The 20,174-nt window shown below is 51.0% G+C and overlaps 2 long non-coding RNA genes across 3 annotated transcripts in view; one reads left to right on the top strand and one right to left on the bottom strand.

Annotated features, from left to right (window-relative positions):
* Nucleotides 1–1,801: 1,801 nt before the first annotated feature.
* Nucleotides 1,802–20,174, bottom strand: part of LOC133231833 (uncharacterized) — a 164,410-nt gene continuing 146,037 nt past the window's right edge. For both annotated transcript variants that reach the window (XR_009731250.1, XR_009731251.1), the window contains one exon: nucleotides 1,802–7,444. This is a non-coding gene — a long non-coding RNA (uncharacterized LOC133231833). The remainder of the gene's footprint in view (nucleotides 7,445–20,174) is intronic.
* On the top strand, nucleotides 7,438–12,575 carry LOC133231832 (uncharacterized). Its single transcript, XR_009731249.1, has 2 exons — nucleotides 7,438–7,844; nucleotides 8,563–12,575. It is a non-coding gene; the product is annotated as an uncharacterized LOC133231832 (long non-coding RNA).

Genomic DNA, 20,174 nt, shown 5'->3' with positions numbered 1-20,174 from the left:
AGGCGGCTCTCGGTTGGTTGGAAGGGTTTGCTTGCCCCGCCCCTGATCACCGCCACCTTCCAGATTCTTGCCTACCGGGGCTCTCACCTGCTGGTCCCTTCCCCCGGCAACCATCTCCTCTGACCTTCTTCCCCCAGGCCTTGTGTGAAGCAGGCTAAAAACTTCTGCTCATCAGTCCTGGAGTAAAACCCCCCTCCTAGAAACCTGCCCAGTGCCGGGGTGTTGGTACAGATCACCAGTGGTGTCCAGCACCTCTTTCCCAATTTGCGGTTGGTTTAGAAATCTCAGGCGATGAGGAAATTTATGGGAGTCATTCGTGGGCGTGCTCTTATTAAGAAATAGGGTAGGACCTTTCATTAAAACCCTGTTGCCTTAAAAAGGGGGATATCCATTTAATTCCAGGACATCTGATGGGAATTGTCACCGAAATCTCTTTTCAGATAGCACCCTTTAATGCAGAAGAACTGCATTATCTATTTATAGATACTAAAATGCATACTATATTCTTTCATTGTCAGGATTTGAGGTGTGTGCGGTTTTTTTATTCAATCTTAAGCTTTAGATACTTTATTTTGGGGGAAAAGTGCTTTTATATATATATATATATATATATATATATATATAAATAAAATTGTTTTTTGATTCCACACCCCCCACACAGGAGTATAATTAGAACGTCTGAAACCAGATTATCCAATTAGTAGTTGTTATTTAGATGCTAAGTCGTGTCCGACTCTTTGTGACCCTATGGACTACAGCATCCAGGCTCCCCTGTCCTCCACTATCTCCCAGCGTTTGCTCAAATTCATGTCCAGTAAATTGGTGATGCTAGCCAGCAGTCTCATCTGTATCCAATTAGTACATTTTTCTAATTAACTGTTAGGAATTTGTGATGAGATAAATTATTTTAGATTTCCAATGAAACTTTGGCCACAAGGGGTACATGAGGGGAAAGATCGTGGGTTTTCAGTTTTGGCTACCACCTACTCACCTCCTCCCCACAGAATACCTAATTTGCCTGCTGTTAGGCAGCAACAGTGACCAGGAAACAGTTTTATTTTCCTTGTCCCAAGTAGAGTTGGAAACATTTCTCGTCTATGATGGCTTCTCTCTGCTCCGGACAGTGAAGCAGGCAGATGGTGGGGTTTAAATACTACTTTTGTACATTTTTCAGCAGTAACATTGGTAGCTGTCCTTTGGACAAAAAAACAAATTTGTGATGATCTGCATTCATTCAGTTTGTGTCGTCTTTGTGCCTTGTATGTGCTTCCTGTGCCAGGAGGCTTGGCGAGGAGAGGGGGCAGCCTGCAGGGGTGGGGACCTCTGACCAAGACCAAGGAATGGAGTCGTTTCACATTTGGTAACAGTGCCCGGTGCAAGCCCCAAATCCTTTATCCGAAATTCTAGACTCTGAAAACCAAAAGTTGTTTTTATAACAAATTTCATGGGAATTCTTGACTCAAACTGACTTGAGTCTAGATTTTCCCGGGGAGCATGAATCTTCATGGCTTTCCCTGCAGAGACATTCCTTCGTGTGATTTCAGGGGGTGGGGGGTGCTGCTCTGCTGGTGTGTTGCTCAGCATGTGGCCTGTGCACCATGTTATCTAAGACCTGAAAACTTCTGCAGTGAAAACTTCTGCAGCATGTCAGGCCAGAAGGTTTGGGGTAAGAAGATGCAGTCCTGGAGCAGGAGCATGCGCCTGACAAAGGCAGCTGGACCCGAGGCCTGCAGAGCCCTCTCCCCCCAGACCTTGAACTGCACGAAGGCTCACCAGGTTTTGCTCACTGTTACATCCTCGCTGCCCAGCTGGGCGCCTGGAGCCTCCTAGGTGCGGAGTGAATGCTGGTCAGCAGTTAAGTGTTGGCCAGCTTTGTTTGGGAAAGCCAAATAGTAAATATTTTAGGCTCTGGGGGCCATGGGGCCTCTGTTGCAACTCTCTTGTCTTTCATTTCCTAGAATCCATGATACAAAGCGCTGAAGATGCTTTATACAAAAAAAGATATTCGCTATGCTTATTATTTATAACAGTGGCCGTTTAGAAACAACATGAAGGAAACAGTAAGATGCATCACGGTGAATCCTCCCCGTGGGATATTTGTGTGTGTGTGCTCAGTCGTGTCTGACTCTTTGTGACTCCATGGACCGTAGCCCGCCAGGCTGCTCTGTCCCCAGGATTCTGTAGGCAAGAATACTAGAGTGGGTTGCCATCTCCTCCTCCAGGGGATCTTCCCGACCCAGGGATTGAACCCACGTCTCCTGTGTCTGCTGCATTGCAGGTGGGTTCTTGACCACTTGAGCCATCACCATGTAAATGAATGAGTACCTGTGTTCTGATAAAATGGTGACCGTTGTGGGTCTGGCCTGAGGGTCCACAGTTGGCTGATTCCTATGAGGAGGATACACACACCCTAAGCCTAGACGTCTCCCCATCTCTTAGCCCTACCGTCTACAGGCCTGGTCAGTTTGTTGCCCTGCCCCAGTGCCATCTCCGGTAAAGAGGTACAGGCAGTGCCCACCCCCTGGTGTCTGCTTCTCCCGTGTTCAGGAAACATGGCTGAAAGGGAGGTGCCGCGCTCCCTGGACCAGCCTGGTTCAAGGGAGTGGGTGTTCATGTGGATGACTGCATTTGGGCTCCAGTCCAGCCTTGCCAAGGGGCACTCGCACCTCCACCCGCCAATGAGTGTTTTGGGGGCTGAGCTAACTTCAGGGTACAGGGGCCATCATCATCAGGCCAGGCAGGGCTGGCATTCGTGGGGCGTGGGGGAGGGGACGCTGAGGGGGTGAGAGAGAGTGTTTAGGAGGCGTTCTCAGCCAGAGAATTTCTGGCAGAGAGATGAGTGACCGTAAACCCAGGAGCTCAGGTCTCCTGGCTGTGTTCATCGTAGCCCAGGAGTGGCCAGCAAGGGTGGATGGGCCAGCGGCTCCAAGAAGGCTTTCCACCGCAGCGCAGGCCCAAATCCAGCAGAGACCGCTGACTCTCACCCCCATGGCAGGCTGACCTGGGGGCAGGGGGGTGGGTGGCTGGAAGGAGGGCAGCACTTTTTACAGAGCCCACACCTCTAAGCTGAGGGCCCCTATACCCAGCTTCTCCAGGCCCGCCCCTGCCGCCAGCCCTGGCCGTGCCCAGCAGCTCCTTCAGGACATTCTGCCACCTCCGCTTGACCACCTCCTTCCCGAGTCCGGGTGGGACTTTCTCAAGCAAACTGCAAACAAGGGCTGGCACCTCTGGTTGGCTTTTCTTTTCCTTCCATTATGGTTTTGTGATTTGCTGGCAATTTTCAGGTGGAGCGCCTATACTCAGCAGCTCCCTCGGAAGCCTTGATGGCTTTTCAGCCCCCAGCAGAAGGGTGTAGCGCCCCCCGACCCCAGTCAGCAGGGTGAGTTCAACTCAGTGTGAGGGCTGAAAGGAACCAGACTGGGGGCTGGTGTGTTTGGTGATGTCAGAGCCAAGCCCGGGGAGGTCCCCGTCACGCACTAGCATGGTCTGGGGGATCCTCTGGCCGCTGTCCAGGGCACCCCTATCCCCCAACCTCACCTTGTTATTGAGCATCTCGGCCAGGCACTGCCTGTACCGTGGTGGTAAGACGGCCCAGAGAGGTGCTTCTCAAACTTGGGACCCTGTGAACCACACCAGGAGACTGTTAGCAATGCAGACTCCAGGGCCCTTTGGTTGAGCTCCGGGGCCCGAGAGTCAGCATTGTTAATAAGCACAAGGGATTGTGATGTGGTTCCAGGTTGGTGCTGAGCGGGGCGGGGGTGGGGGAATAGGCAAAGCCGTGTGATGTGTGTGGAGTCGGGGAGCATGGAGAAAGAAGACGAGGCTCTAACTGGGGGTGGCGGGGCTGGGGTCAGGAAAGGTGAGCTGAGCCTTGAAGCACAAAGCAGGCATGGTAGCGATTGCTGACTCTGGAAATCTTGATGCTGGGCACAGCTCGAAGCCTTTATAGGCACTGACTCATTTAATCCTTCCAGCAACCCCATGAAATAGGTAGTTACACTGTTTTTTTTTTTTAAGTATTTATTTGGCTGCACCAAGTCTTAGGTGCAGCATGTGGGATCTTTTGTTGCAGTGCACAGGATCTAGTTCCCTGACCAGGGATCGAAGCCAGGCCCCCTGCATTAGGGGCACAGAGTCTTAGCCACCAGGGCGGTCTCTCGTTACCCTGATCTTGGAGCACAGAAGGGTTTAGAAGCTTGCCTGAGCTTCTCGGTTGCTAAGTGGTGAGCTGACCCTCTTTGTCCTCCTTGTCTGTTCTTCTGCACTGGGGCTGCGGCATACAGACCGTGGGACCCCCTCACACCACGGCTGTGCAGACTGAAGGCTAGGGCTTCTTCGGATGTGGTCATGTTGCTGAGGGATTCAGGAGGTTTGGATCCTAGTGTGCAGAGACGGTTTGGCTTTTTAAAAAAAATTTTATTTTGTTTAAAATTTTTTTTTGGCGGTGCTGGGTCTTCATTGCTACGTGGGGACTCCTCTCCAGTGCTGGTGCTCGGGTTTCTCATCGTGGTGGCTTCTCTTGACACGGAGCTTGGGCTCTAGGGTGCACAGGCTTCGGCAGTAGTGGCTCCTGGGCTTTAGGCGTAGGCTTAATGGTTGTGGCACGTGGGCTTAGTTGCTCTGCAGCGTGTGGGATCTTCCTGGATCAAGGACTGAACCTGTGTCCTCTGCATCGGCAGGCGGATTCTTTTTCACTGAGCCACCAGGGAAGCCCGACAGTTTGGCCTTTGCTGGTGGAGTATATGCATGATGGCCTTGGTTAGGGCCAAAAGTTGTAGCGAGGTAACAGCTGCTATAATGTAGCTTTGAGAGGCAGCTGGGATTTGGCACAGGTGTTCTCCCTTTGAATGAGGCAGGACCCTGGCGTGTGGGAAGACGGTGCAGAGCTCATGGGGCAGTGAGGCCTGTGCCCCCACACCCCATCTCCACCTGCCCCTCCGAGAGGGAGGAATTCTCCACCGCCCAAGTCCTCAGAGTCTCCCAGGGAGCTCTAGGGGTCTGAGGGCAAGGGGGAAGCTGCTTGGACAGGGGAAGACAGTATGTTGGGAGCCGGCCCAAACCTTTGTATGCTATTCTTTCTTCAGTCTTCACATCACCCTGCAAAGGAAGCCATTTGTTCTGTTTACCCACGCGCAAGCCAAGGCACACAGACTCTAAGCAACTTAGACGCCACCACACAGCAAGTAAGCGGGTAGTGGAGCCTGGTCTGTTTCCTGTGGGATGTACTTTATAGCAGGGTCCGCCTTATTCAGAGAGGCCACATGTCCTGCTGCACCCTCAGTGGGGCTGGTGACCGGGGGCCCCTGAGGAGTGGATGCAGTGCCCGGGTGGGTGGGTAGGGGAGGCTCCCAGTGGCCAGCTGAGCCCAGCTCTGGATGGGATGACCTAGCTTCAGGGGATGCGTTACCGGCTGACCGGTGGCATTCTGAGGATGCCAAAGGTCTGGGGTCTATGGGAGTGGTCAGCTGGGGTCTTCCTAGTCTAGGGCCCTAATGCTGGGAGCTGAGCCTCTGCTGTTCTGACAGAGGCCAGGTGAGCCCTCCCTCGGGTCTTCTGGCTTTGCCTAGGTCTTGGGACCCCCTCGTCCACTTGGGATTCTGCCAGGACTCTAGCCTACGGCTCCCTGTGGACAGAAGGCATTGGGTTCCAAGTTGGCTCTGGGTGGACCAAGGGCTGGTCTCTCCTGGGAGCGCCTGGGGCGTGGGGCAGTGAAGCCAGCCACTGTCCAGGCTGAGAACTGTGCCACCGTGGAGACCCTGCAGCCACCCCACCTGCCGCAGAACTTCCTGTGGGCTGGGAGGGGTGGGCCAGTGTCGGGGAGGGGTCACTGTTTCTACCTTGGTTCACCTGGGTCAGCTGGCTGACTCCTTCCTCACCTGGAGAGTGCTCGAGGACAGCAAGAAAAATGAGGGACTTTCAGGGGCAGCTGTGTTTTCTGACTCAGTCATAATGCCCCTAAAAATCCTTATTGTTCTTGCAGTGTGCATCAGGCGGCGGCCCCAGCCCAGCCCTTGCCCACCTGGCCCCTCTGGGATGGGGAGAACTACCTGGGGTTCAGCTGGCGTGCCCTCCCACGTTTTCCTGAAATGAGACTGTAGGGGGATTTGCTGATGAGTTAATGTTTTGTTGGTTGATGCATTGATTGGCATGTACTTTTATAATTTCTTTTTTGGTGGAGGATGGGGTAGGCTGGGCACTGAGACACTCGCGCACAGATCGGAGCCCAGGAGAATGCAAGGTCTCCCTGGTTTGTGCGCAGTGAGGGGTCCCTAGAACTTAGCTGCACATTACAGCCTGAGGAAGGGGAGCTTCAAGGGCAGGTGTACCCAGGGCTAGGTCATGTCCTACTCTTGATGACCCCATGGACTGTAGCCTGCCCAGTTCCTTTGTCCATGGTTTTTCAGGCAGGAATACTGGAGTGGGTTGCCATTTCCTTCTCCAGGGGATCGTCCCGACCCAGGGATTGAACCTGCGTCTCCCACATTGGCAGGCAGATTCTTTACCACTGAGCCACCTGGGAAGCCCCATTTAGGGGCACTGTGTTTTAAAACGGGAGGAGCCTCAGTGTGCACCGCTGAGCTGGCCATTTTGCAAATCTGCCTGCAGTGGACCGAGGTCTTCCCGCAGCTGTTGCCCCTAGAGCCTGCTTTCTCTTGGGCGGGTGGTCTCTACCCTGTCTCACTCCCTGGGTCTCCACCTTGCCCAGCAGGTGCCTCAACCAGTTATTTTGGACGTTTTGGGTAGAACTGGGGTTCCTGGGTCAAGCAGAAATATAAGTTGGTGACATGTCTTCCGGAACACAAGAACGCCATTCAACAAAGATGTCACTAAACGCCACAGCCACACAATCATCCGCTCTGGCTGAGGCTGGGCAGGTGGCCAGCCCACAGATGGACGGACAGGGAGGTGGCAGGGCAGTAAGCAGGGCTGAGCCTGCTCCCAGGGGCGCCCCCCCGGGGTCTCACTGGCCTCCCAGGTCAGTCGAGGAATTCATCCTTAAGGTATTGCTCAGGCTCCTTCCCCAGGTGCTGACTCGCACGTTCCACTCGCTGCATGTGGACTCTGGCCGCCAGGATCCTCCTTCCTCCTGGCCAGCCCCAGCTGCCCACTCCTCCTCGGGCTCCTGTGATCCCAGCTGTCTCCATCCCAGCCCCGGAGACAATTTTTAAGGAGCTTCAACGTTCTTCTGTCCAGGGGAAGGGACAACTCCAAGGTAAAGGTTAACGTTGGTGGGGGGCGGGTAATGTTTATTACTTCTTGGCGAGAGGTGGGCGGGCCTCTCGTGAAATGTGATTCTCACATCTCAGGTGGACACAGGGCCACAGAACACATCCCATCCTCTTCATAGCTAACCATTTGCTAACATCCACTCAGCTGTCCCTCCCTTCTGTCCCCACAAACCTCCTGTTCCAGAGTGTTTTCTTCATTCTTTATCCCAAAACATCTGGAAAAAAAAAAAAAAGTCCACTTTTAAAAAAGACTACATAAGAAATAAAACATTATTGGTTTTCCCTCAATCATATAAGAACTGCTTTCCAAGTGCAGAGAGCATTTCAAAAATGCAGAAGGATGAAAGAGGCTTATAGGTGCCCATACCTAGAGATCATGTCATCTGATAGATTCTTCCAGGGTTTCTTTTCTCTCTGCATGTACGTGCGTTTGTGCAAAGTTGCTTCGGTAGTGACTCCGACTCTTTGTGACCTTATGGACTGCAGCCCACCAAGCTCCTCTGTCCATGGGATTCTCCGGGCAAGAATACTGGAGCGGGTTGCCATGCCCTCCTCCAGGGGATCTTCCTGACCCCGGCACTGAACTCAAATCTCTTAGGTCTCCTGCGTTGGCAGGTGGGTTCTTTACCTCTAGTGCCACCTGTACAGCCTTCACTCAGTTAGCAGGAGTGGGGCTTCTGAAAGGGAGAGGGCCCGTAATTCATTTGCGTGATGGCCTTGGGCCCATCGGGAGGCAGAAAGTCTCTGATTTTCTTTCTGCCAAGTGGGCCGGGACTGAAGTTTGCCTCCGGCCAGGAAGTTTGTTGGAGGGTGCTGGGGCGGCACTGGGTTTCCCTCTCTAAACAGAGACTGGGGAGGGTTCCTGGCCCGTCTAGTGGTTAGGACTCTGTGCTTCCTCTGAGAGGGCACAGGTTTGATCCCTGGTTAGGGAATTAAGATCCTGCAAGCCAAACAACAAACAAAAATGTGGGCTGTGTCCCAGTTGAGTTCTAAGTAAAGCTGCTGCACCACTTCCCAACTCCGGTCACACAGAAGAATCACTTAACGTTTAAAAAATGTCAGCACCACCTCCTACGCCAAGACCAGTTGGATCTGAATTGCTGGGTGTTGGGAGGGACCCAGGCCCTGGTATCTTTGTTTTCCTTCTGTTCCTCAGGTGATTCTGTTAAGTGTCCAGAGAACTACTAGCCAGCTCCACACTCACAAGTCAGCGATTTCCTCCAGCCCTTCCTTCAGGACCTGACGGAGGAGACGGGGCCGTTTGCTGCTGACAGCCTTTCACTTCCAGGATATTCTCTGCTGCTCACTGTCACTTTTGATCCTCACTTTACAGACGGAGGACCGAGGCTCAGGAGACTCCCCAGAGGACACACAGCAAGGATGCGGCCAAGCTGGGGTATAGACATGCAGTTTCTGACTCCAAGGCCAGTGCTTTCTGTAATTGCTATTTATAGTAAGCATGTGTCGTTAGACCCAGATGTGGTCATCACAGCCTCCTGAGGTGGGTGGGTAAACGCCACTGTCTCACGGAGAAGGTGTCTGCCCCCTGGGGAGACGGGGTGGTTGGCCCCTACTCCCCCAAATGCCAAGTGTGTACGTGGCCAGCTTAGATCCACAGTCTGCCCCCATCAGCCTGCATGCTGCCGAGGATCCCAGTTCTGAGCAGGGCAGGGTTTAACCCTATTTGCAGACCTCGCAAAAGGCATGGCCCAGGTCTCACAGCTGGGGGGTGGCAGAGGCCCACCGGTCCCTGCTCCTTGCCGGCAGGCTGACACAGAGCCTGTGTGGGGTTTGCTCATGGGGCCCTGCTCTGAGCTGGCGGCCCTCGGGGTCAGGATGCCTGCTGGGGGTGCCTCCCTGCCCCTCCCTTGTTCCTGCAGAGCTGGACTCCCGGAGCCTGGCCTGAGAGCTGCCTGGGCAAGCTGCCAGTGCAGGGAAGTAGCGGGCAGGCGCAGTGTTGGCTCCAGGAAGTGTCTCTGTTCCTGGGCCGGTCTGCAGGACTGGAGGGCCTGGACATAACAGCAGAGATGAGAGCTGAGGGCTAAGCACGCCTCCCGCCAGCCCCCCCAGGCTCAGCTGCTCCGGGCCGGGGCCGTGCCTTCCCTTGCTGGGCCTGGGCTCTCTCCTCCGTCTGGCTCCCGCCCTGCTCCCCACCAGCTCTGTGCTGCCAAGTACACGCTCTTGGCGGCAACGACATCCATTTAACCTGCTTCCCAGAAGACAGCATGGTTACGCGGGCCGGCTCAGCCAGCACCATGGTGGGAGATGGGGAGGGGGCCCCCTCAGCTTGGTCTTCTCTTGCCCATATTTCTTAGGGATCTGGGTGTGTGTCGGGGGGGTGGCCCTAAGCAACCTTGCTTACCTGGATCAGAAGTAACCTCAGCTCAACTGGAAGCCTTGAGCAGCCACACTAAAGACAGAACTTTGAGATCCTGGAGTTGGTGGGTGTTTGTATTAGGGGCAATCATTTAGCCTGAGGCTGAGGGTAAAGCTAGCTTCCCTAAGTAGCTCAGTTGGTAAAGAATCCACCTGCAATGCAGGAGACCCCGGTTCAATTCTTGGGCCGGGAAGATCCCCTGGAGAAGGGACAGGCTACCCACTCCAGTCTTCTTGGGCTTCCCTAGTGGCTCAGTTGGTAAAGAATCCGCCTGCATTGCAGGAGACCTGGGTGCGATCCCTGGGTTGGGAAGATCCCCTGGAAAAGGGAACAGCTACCCACTCCAGTGTTCTGGCCTAGAGAATTCCATGGACTGTATAGTCCATGGGGTTGCAAAGAGTCAGACATGACTAAGTGACTTTCACTTGGGTAAAGCTGCCTCCCCTGAGCCTGTTGCTGCGTTTGTTTTTTTTTTAATGTTTATTTTTTTGGCTGCATTCTATCCCTGACAAGGGATCAAACCTGGGCTCCCTACTTTGGGAACCCAGAGTCATAGCCACTTCACTACCAGGGAAGGCCCACCGCGTTCCTTTAATAGCCATAATAGAACGCTGGAGGACTACTCTCTAGGCATATTCTGAACGCACAAGTTGTGGTTCCTTCTCCCCTCCCCAGATACTTCACTGGGGAACCTGGGGAGGTGTCAGCGTGGAGAGCATGTTCATTTCATGCCAGCTGTGCTGCTCAGGAAGCGAGTGTAGGTCTTCAGGCATTGCATAGTGTCTTCTGTTTGTGATCTCTACAAAGATGACCTTTCCTGCAATCTCCTCTCTGGCCCTCCTGCCCTGGCCAGACCCTGTTAGGATGGTGGTTCTGAACCGAGAAGCTGGCCCCTTTGCGCCTCTTGTCTGGCCCTCGAGGCCCAGGGAGGCATCCTCCCCCTCATTGGGGTTCATCCTCCAAGTCCAGATGCCGTCAGCTCCAGGGCCTCCCTCTGGGCCAGAGCTCCTCCCTCCCCACCAGCCTCCTTGGGGTGCAGGTGGACGGCCCAGCACAGTCAGGAATAGCCCTCTGTTTGCCTTGGCTGGTGGGGAAGAGATTACTGCTCACTTTCTGTTTTGACTCTTATATTTAGCTAACACACAGAGCCTGTGAGATCGCAGAAAAGCAGCCTTGGGTCTTGAATGAGTCTGGGGCCCGTCCCTGATGGCCTGGCGCCTGTTGAGTGGAGGTATCTGAAGTAGGCATGAGTGATAACACTGCCTTCTGGGTACATGGAGAGAGGTGAGGACCATCTGTCGATTTTCCTGACCCCAGGTCCTCTGCCCTTTCATGTTTTCCTGTGGGGGTTACTCCTCCCAACCCCTGAGGTTTGCATGGGGCCAGCCCCATCCCCTGGCTTTAGAGGCTGGCATGTGTCCCAGCTGGAAACTGAGCTGCCCTCCGTGGGTTTCTGCAGCAGCCATGGGGAAAGAGGCATTCACTTTTCATGGGAGTTGCTGGGTTGACGGAACTTCTGGTGACCACTCTTGTTCTTCACTTGAGGACGAAGCCAACAAAAAGGAAAGAAGCAAGAGGTGGGAAAAGTATGCTGTCCAGATACCAGTAAGCCGCTGGACCCAGCCATACCTGAAACTGACCACATCTCTGGACTAATCTGATTATATGAGCCAATGAATGCGTTTCATTTTTTCTAAAACTATCCTGAGCTGTATTTCTGTCATAGAAAGGGTCCTAAGAAAACTATATTTTTCTTTGGTCTCATTAAAAAAAAATCAACCTTAAGGTATACTTCACATGCAGCCATTTTAAAATGTCCAGTTCATACGTTTTTTCAAACGTGTACACCCTTGTAACTACTGCCGCAGTCGAGCTGTAGAACATTTAAAGTTCCCCATTCCCCTTTATGGTGAGTTCTCCTGACCCCAACCAACCACTGACCTGCCTTTGTCCTAGAGATTTATTCAGTCTTCTCTTGGTTCAGGTCCCTGGAGGTTGAGGAGAGCATTTCCTCGATGCTCAGATTATGGATCAACCTGGGTCATTTCTCCTGGTCCAACTGTGCTGAAGCCAGATGCACCTCAGTTTTGTGGTTCAATACAGCCTTCCCTTCGTTTGAGCCAGCTCACCACAGAAGAGAGTCCTGGCTGATGCAGCTTATCCACCGCACCCTTCAGTAAGCTCCGCCCAAGAACCTCCAGGCAAAACCAACTAATGGTCAGTCCAGCTCACCTCCTGGGAGCCAGACACTAGCAAGTGCTTTACACGCATTATCTCAAGTCTTCTCAGCAACCCTCGGGAGGTGCTGTTAGCCCCACTTCACTGGGCTGTGGGTGTGTTGCATACCTCTGCACCTCCTCTGTCCACCAGGTTCCTGACTTCTTGTCCCACAGCTGAAGCTGACCCCTCCCAGACCACATGCCAGGGTAAGGGGGCCGGATCCCGAATGGCCAAAGAGGCTGAAGAACTCAAGCCATACACGTGGAGGGAGTTCGTTTTCGGGACGAACTTTGAGCCGTAGCTTAAGCACCTTCGGCAGGAAAGAGCTCAGGAGGCCCTGTCGTCAGTAACCTAGCACACCTTTCAGATCTTGTGGTCACAAAATACCTTGCCTAACCTGCTGGTTCTTCCCACAGATCAAAGAAGTAGAAATGAAGAATAAGTAATTACCAGGTGACCAGATCTCTTCCCCAGCTTCCCCTTCAGTAATCTCATGAACAAATGGTGGGAACAAGATAGCATCTAACAAGAAAGATCACAAGAAGTCGACAAGCCTGCACACAGCTGGGGATCATGACACCTCTGACCCCCTCCATCCGTGATTAACTGAGCTGACTTCTCTTTTCCCCCTTAGAAACTTCCATGGCCACGCAGACTCTTCAGAGCTGGTTTTGGCGGAACACCTGAGTACACCATCTCCCCAGACTGCCGGCATTCCGATTAAAAGGAACTTTGCTTTCTATCAACAACTGCTTCTTGGGTGTTGATTTCCAAGCAGCTGGACTGAGTTTGGAAACAGCAGATGAGACAGGAGGATAAATTCCTTCATCCTCCATCCCTTGGACCACTTGAGGCACATTTTCCAGATGGGGTTTGTTGTACAGTGGTTACACGTCACCTTGCTTTGCTTCCTGTTCTTCCCGACCTCCTTTCTCTTATCCCTCCCTCTAGCTGCCCTGGAATTCCACTTCCAAGTTAATGTATCAGCCCTTAATCCCTTGCCAGAGGGCCCACTCTTGAGGGAACTTAGCAGTCTGACGCCTGGGTCTGCACTTCATGGCCTCAGTGAATGCTGACCAAGAGGACAGATACACGATGGATCATGGCCATGGGGTTGGGGACTGAGGAGGGAATACGGATAGTGCCAAATTCACCATCAGAGGTACCAGTGATAAAGGTGTCCCCATCATCTCTCCTGTTCCATTCACTGGGTCTAATCAGTCAAATCCTGACTCCATGCTATAGGTCAGAGACTGTGGCATCCCCCACTAACCTGTGTCCAGTACGAAACAGTCCACACTCCTTATCCATCACTTGCGGGGTATGTGATGCTGGAAGGTGCTCAGCCTCTCTGAGTTGCCTTCCCCATCTGTACAGTGGGGATAAGACTGGGCTCACCACCTGGAACTGTGGAGATGCCTAATGGACACGAGGTTTGTGCTTAAAGCAGAGTACAGGGAGGGCATCGTGGAGGCTACCTGTCCAATAGTGATCCTGCTCTCTTTTGAGAAGCACCCCTCCTTCCTTCTGTCCCACTCCTACTGCCAGATCCAGGCCAATCCACACATCTCTACTGACCACAAGATTGGATCAGGCCTGGGCATGAGACCCAAGTCAGACCAGTCCCTGCCACAGTTCCCTGAAGTTTCTGGAACAATGAAAGAGGTGTTTGCTCTTTGCTTTTAGCCTGGAGCTACCTGAGGCCATTTTTTATTATTTGGACATGTGAGAATGAACGTCAGTGCGGTGACGTCAGAAGATAGCAATGCCAAGAGATGGAGCAGGATGCAAACTTCTGGTGACGGCCTTGGAGCTCCCAGATCTACCATGCCAGCAGCTAGGGAACCCCTGGTATTTTTAGAAATTAAAACATAGGCAAAAATTTTCCATTTCAGTTGCCGAAGCCAGTTCAAGTTGCATTTCTGTTACTTAAAACTGAAATGGTCTTGGGTCTTACCTTGTGGGCCAATGATGAAGAATCCACCTGCCAATTTAGGGGACATGGGTTCGATCCCTGGTCCGGAAAGATCCCACATGCCACAGGGTAACTAAGCCCACCCTCTAGAGCCCATGCTTCTTTTGTTGAAGAAGAAGCATGTTTGCTTCTGTAACAAGAAGCTTGTTTGCAGGCAACGGTGAAGAGCCTGCGACTAGAAAAAGCCTGAGCCCAAGCAACAAAGCGCTCCTGCACCTCATTAGAGACCCAGCACAGCCAAAAATAATTTCTTAAAAAACTGAAATGCTCTTGACCAATACTATAGGTTCTTTATAAATGATCACTGCCGTTATTGCAATTAATAATATTATTATAAACACATTCCTAGGAAGATGCAGCCTTGGGCACACATAGGCCAGGCTCCCCCAGGGTCACTGCTGCTCACCACACATTATACTAACCCTGGATATGAGCTCCCCAAGGGCGGGGGATTCATGTTTGCTACTGATATATCTCAGGTGCCTGGTGTCTGCACAAGGTAGGTGATTCATAGACACCCACTCAATGAACAAATGGAGTTGGCCCACTTCCCCCTGGCCCCCAGGCCTGGCTTCACGTTTTGCCCTCTGTCCTTAGCTGTCATCTGAACCCACTGGGGTGTTCTGCAGGAGTCTGTCTTGGCAAACTGATCTGTTTGCACAGTGTCCTTCCTAGGCCCTCACTCATCCCTTCATCTGCTCACGTACTCAAGTTTCCAAAATCTTCCTTTATTAGAAATGTCCATTATGGATCACAGCTTTCACAAAAATTAACTCAAAGTGAATCAAACACTTAAATGCAAAACTGGAAACCATAAAACTCTTAGAAGAAAACACATAGGGACAAAGTTCCTTGACACGGGTCTTGGCAATGATTTTTTTAGATATGAGACCTGAAACACAAGCATCAAAATAAAACCAAGTGGGACTATATCACACTGAAATGCTTCTGCACAACAAAAGAAATAATGAAAAGACAACCTATGAAATGGGAAAAAGTATTTGCAAACCATATATCTGGAAGGGGTTAATATTCAAAATATATCAAGAACTACAAGTCCATAGCAAAATAGTAATGATGCTGCTGCTGCTATAATTAACAGAGGACCTGAATAAACACTTGTTTAAGAAGTGGCCAACAGGTACATGAAAAGATGCTCAACATCACTAATCATGAGGGAAATGAAAAAACCACAGTGAGATATCACCTCACACCTGTTACCATGACAATCATCAAAAGACTGATAAGTGGAGAAGCGGGAACCCTTGTGCACTGTCAGTGGGAATGTAAATTGGTGTAACCACTATGGAAAACAGCATGGAGATTCCTCAAAAAATTAGAACTACCATATGTAGAACTTCCATATGACCCAGCAGTTCCACTTCTGGAAATATATCTAAAGCAAATGAAAACACTATGTCGAAGAGGCATCTACCCCCATGTTCACAGCAGCATTATTTACAACAGCCAGGACATGCCAACAAACTAGGTTCATTGACAGATGAATGGATAAAGACACTGGCATGCCCACACACAATTATATACATGCATGCAGTGGAATATTAGTCATAAAAAGAAGGAAATACTGCCATTTGTGACAACATGAATAGACCTTGAGGGCAATATGCCAGGCAAAACCGGTCAGATAAACACTATATGACATCACATATATATGTGTGTGTGCAGCTAAAACAACATACAAAAGGCCAAATGCATAGAAAAAAAGATTTGTCATCTGTGCAAGGGTTGGGTGCTGTGGGGAGGAGGAAACTGGAGGCAGTCAGTGAGAAGTACACACTTTGAGTTATAAGACAAGTATCTAAGGATATACTATAGAACATGATGGCTATAGCTAATGCCACTGCATGGTATATTTGAAAGTTGTTAGGAGATGGGCTTCCCAGGCGGCGCAGTGGTAAAGAATCCACCTATCAATGCAGGAGACGCAAGAGACTTGGATTCAATCCCTGGGTCAGAAAAACCCCGTGGAGTAGGAAATAGCCATCCACTCCAGTACTTTTGTTTGTTTTGATAGGTAAGAAGTGGATTTATTCAGAGAGAAACACACTGCGCAGACGGAGTGTGGGCCATCACAGAGGGTACCACTCCAGGACTCTTGCCTAAGAAATCCCGTGGACAGAGGAGCCTGGTGGGCTACAGTCCACATGGTTGCAAAGAGTTGGACATGACTGAGCACACACGAGACAAGAAACTTAACACAATATTGTAAATCAACTAGACTTCAGTTTTTTTTTAAAAGTAGATCATAAGAGTCATAAGGAAGAAAAACTTCATCTTTTTATTTTACCTACATAAAATGACAGAGGGAATTCCCGGGTGATCCAGTGGTTAGGACTCCACGATTCCACTGCAGGGGGCATAGGTTTGATCCCTGGTCGGGGTCTCGCGTGCCATGGGAACCAGGGAGAGATGCAAAGTGAACAGTGCTTTGCCTGCCTTCTATTCTAATAGAATAGGGAGCTTCTATTCTAATGGAGATAGATGTATGTCGACAATTTTGGTACCATTAGGTTATTTTAGGCATTTGGATAATTTTCTGGTATTCTTCTACAGGCCAGATAATGAAATTAAAGAGTGTATTTTGGTTTTAAGCTAAACTGGGACTAAGCTGTAAGCTATCTTCAAAGACGGTGGAAAGAGGGGCCGAGTCCCTACTGAAAGGACGCACGGCAAATGGAGCAGGTCTAAAACTCACACCCAGGTCTGCTGCGTCACGTGTGGCGCTGGTCTGGAGGCAGGGTGGTGGAGCAGAGAGGGTCTGAGAACTGGTGATCTGGACTTGAATCTAGGAGCTGCCGTTTATAAGCAGTGGGACTTGGGCAACGACGCCCCACCATCTCCTCTGCCGGTTCATACCCCACCTTGGTAAAGTTTTTTACACTGTTCCTGTTATTGACATTCACATCCTCTTCTGCTCCACAATCAAGTCTTTATTGCTTTCTCCACAGGTCGACTCAAAAGATGAAAAGCCTTGAAATAGCATTTATGTGACTACAATTCTTAAATATCATTTATTGTAAACACCTCCTTTTAACTGAAGCTAGTTGAACTGAGACTTGTGTTTGGTCATGTTTTGTTGAACTGGATGAGATGTATCCCCAGGCCTCTGGGACAGAGCTCTCCCTGGGCCTGTTTCTTGGGCCTATGACCCAGGGCCTGTGTTCAGAAGGGCCCTATGCTTGGTTTGATGCTTTGCTGTTGCTATCTTGAAATTCTAGATACTTTTGAGCACAAGGTCCCACAATTCTGTGGCCAGTCCTAAGCTCACAACCTTGATGCTAGAGGCCAAAGTGGTCTGAGAAACTCCCTTGTTGCACACCTTCCTTTGGGAGGAAAGCAAGGACCTTAGGCAGGCCCTGAAGTAGCCAGTAAAAATTAAAGTGATACGCTGTGGACCTGAGTGATGGCTTGTGAGTGTGCTCCATGTGGCGATGTCAGGCTGCCCTGCTTCAAGTTCCCTCTTAAACAGTGGCTGAAAGGTCGGTGAACCGTGGGCTGCACGAAGGAGGTAGGGCTGTCCTCATGAGGGCATCAGGGCTGAATGGTCTGCCCAAGGTCCCACAGCTTATAAACGGCAGGTCCTAGGTTCAAGACCAGGTCACCAGTTGTCAGACCCAAACCCTCTCTGCTCCACCAGGCTGCCTCCAGACCAGTGCCACAGGTGATGCAGCAGACCTGGGTATGAGTTCTAGACCTGCTCCCAGAGCTGTGTGTCCTTTTGGCAGGGACTTGCCCTCTCTGAACACTTAGCCCAGAGCCTGAGGGAGTGGATAAACTCCCTTTCAATCACTATGTAACTAATGAAGAGAAAAGCACTTCTGCTATAGACAGACTTCAGCTAATGAAAGCAGAAGGAATGAAATACGATACCACTTGGCAGCCCCTGACGGACTGTTTGAATGGCAGCTAGCATGTTAAAAGCAAATCAGATACCATGGACCTCCTGATAAAAGATCTCAACACCACCTTGCCAATCTCAACACAGTTTTGCCAAAAAACAAAACAAACGAATCAGATCTGCTTCTAATAACCAGTAGAACAAAGGATAGAAGAACACGTCCAACTGCACCACAGGGCAGCAATCAGCAAAGCCCAGATGGAATGAAATGCAACCAGATAAACAACTAGTTTCTTCCAACAAATGAAACAAAACACTTGGCCCAAAAAACTCAAAAAGACATACTGACCAATTATACCTTCTTCGGATTGAAATGTAAATAAACTGTAAAAAGATAACTATGTCACAACTGGAAATGTGAATATTGGCTCTTTGATAATATTAGGAAGTGCTAGTCGCTCAGTCATGTTCAACTATTTGTGACCCCGTGGACTGTAGCCTGCCATGGAAATTCTGTCCATGGAATTCTCCAGACAAGAATACTGGAGTGGGTTGCCATTCCCTTCTCCAGGGGATCTTCTTGACACAGAGATTGAACCTGGTTCTCCCACCTTGCAGGCAGATTTTTTACCATCTGGGAACCCCTAACAATATCAGGAATTGTTAATTTGGGGGGCGTGATCCTGCTGCTATGATTATGGTTTATTTGTAAGGAAGGGTCCTTTTAGAGAAACACACTGACATATTTATGGATGAATGGATGTCATGCCTGGGATCTGCTTCAAAGTCATACAGGAAGAGAGATGTGGATGGGGAGGTGGGTCTAGATGAGGCAAGATGAGCCACTGGTTGATGATTGTCATAGCTGAATGATAGAGATATGGGGGATTGTTATATTTTTATTGTCTCCGGTTTTGTGTATAGTTTTCAGTTTTTAAAAAGTTCCTCCCACCTACGTGAGAGGCCAGTGGTGGCCAGGGCTGAGGGTGGGAGGCCAGGGGAAAGACGGCCATGACATCTCGGAGCAGGGCTGGGGGCTGACTAAGGGGACACCGGGTCCCACCTCTCCCTGCCCACCTCCCATGGCCAGGCTGAGCCCTGGAATGTTGCAACCACTTGTGCCCAGGTTCAGACTTAAAGGGTGGCTTTTTTGGTGTTTAGATGAGCTCACAGAGTTGAGACACTGTAATTGCAGAACCCTGGTCCCTGCCCACAACCCACCTCTGTCCTCCCCAGGGGACACCAGTTTCATATTCCAGGTACATCCTGGGCCACTTCAGGACATCTGGCCACGAGCACAGGCAGGAGCAGGCATGTGGGCACGCCCAGTCGCTCAGTGTCTGACTCTCTGCGACTCTATGAACTGCAACCCACCAGGCTTCTCTGTCCATGGGATTTGCCAGGCAAGAATACTGGAGTGGGTTGCCATTTCCTGCTCCAGGGGATCTTCCCAGCCCAGGGATCCAACCCACCTCTCTTTTGTCTCCTGCATTGGCAAGTGGATTCTTCACCACTAAGCCACCTGGGAAGCCAGCAGCTGGTGGGAGCTGGGGGTTATTCCCACATGTACTTCCTACAACATCCCTGGTGGTGGTAGTGTGGCCAGGCCAGGACCTGAGGACCTGGAAGGTCAGAGGCCCATGCTCAGGCCCACTGCCCAGGAATGCTCCCCGCAGAAAGTTGGTGCCAATCACCTTACTGCCTAATTTGCTGCATAACTTTGATAGGACACTTTCCCTCCCTGGGCCTTGGGTTCCCCATCAAAAAGAAGACTGCTCTGTATTTCTTGGTGGGCTGCTATTGACCTTCAGGATAGACAGTTTTCCCTAGTTTGCATTCCCAGGCCCCGGCCATTAAATGCCCATAGCAGTCCCTGTTACCGTGGCAACCAGAAAACACCCCACACATTTCCAACCACTTCTGGGTTGCAAACTGCTATATGTCTCTAAGACATCACCAGGCCCATAGTTCTGTGTTTCTGGAGAGTTCATGACAAACTGAGGAAGGGAGGGGCAGACACTGTTAGTGTGGCTTATGCTCTCACAGAGATGATATTTGGGTGGGTCCTGAAATACAACTAGGAGTTTGCAAACTGAGCAAGTGACAGCAGATGGTATGGGGGGAGCTGAGAACATTCTGGGTGACAGGATCAGCCCAGGCACAGCACAGAGGGATGCAAGCATGGAGTGTTTGGATGGCAGGGGTTCCCTGTGACCTCTGGAAAACCATGCAAAGGAGATGGGGCATCATCCTGGGGGCAAGAGGGAGCCAGCAAGGATTTTCAGACGGGGGCAGAAGCAGGTTTTTCCACCCTGATCCCTCTGGATGAAGAAATCACTGGATGCCTTTGTATGAATCAGGAGATTGTCCCTCTTCCTAGGAAGAACTCACGGGTCAAAACTGCCGAGGGTACAATTCCCTGGAATTTCTTGCCCCCTGGCACCCTGGTGGGAGAGAGATTTGGAGGTGACAGTAGAGGAGGGGCTGCTCACATTCTCAAATCATTGAAGAGGC

This window comes from Bos javanicus, chromosome 19 (assembly GCF_032452875.1).
Source record: "Bos javanicus breed banteng chromosome 19, ARS-OSU_banteng_1.0, whole genome shotgun sequence".
NCBI lineage: Eukaryota > Metazoa > Chordata > Mammalia > Artiodactyla > Bovidae > Bos > Bos javanicus.
The sequence above is the reverse complement of the archived record's forward strand: the minus strand, read 5'-3'. Positions and strand labels throughout refer to the sequence as shown.